We start from the raw sequence: 428 nt of genomic DNA on the forward strand, positions 1-428 counted from the left end.
GGGGGGGGGGGAGAGGGAGAATCCCTGCGGGGAGCGGTGACTGTCAGTCATTGCCCTCTGCAGGGGGATGATCAGTAAGTGAGCCAGCGACGGTATGCGTTTGCTCACTTCCTGTTCTATAAAGTTGACGTGTGACAGTTTCATTATCACGTGTCACGTGTCATTTAACTATGGGGGTGATATAAATCGTTCACCTCGTAGTTCTCCTTTAATTCTTAAAAAATGGCAGCAACTATACAAACACGCTGTTAGGGGCTGATTTATAATGCATTCACACAGAATATAGCTGTGCAAAGGATGTTAGGAGATTCCTGTGCTCCCTCAGCGCCATCTAGTGGCAGTAATGTGTTGTGAATGCATTTTAAATCACCACCTTAGTTTAAAGAAGAACTTGTTATGAAATAAATACCTGTGATGTCATTCTCAAC

The sequence above is a fragment of the Nanorana parkeri genome, unplaced genomic scaffold (genome assembly GCF_000935625.1).
Source record: "Nanorana parkeri isolate BGI_ZX_2015 unplaced genomic scaffold, ASM93562v1 scaffold671, whole genome shotgun sequence".
NCBI lineage: Eukaryota > Metazoa > Chordata > Amphibia > Anura > Dicroglossidae > Nanorana > Nanorana parkeri.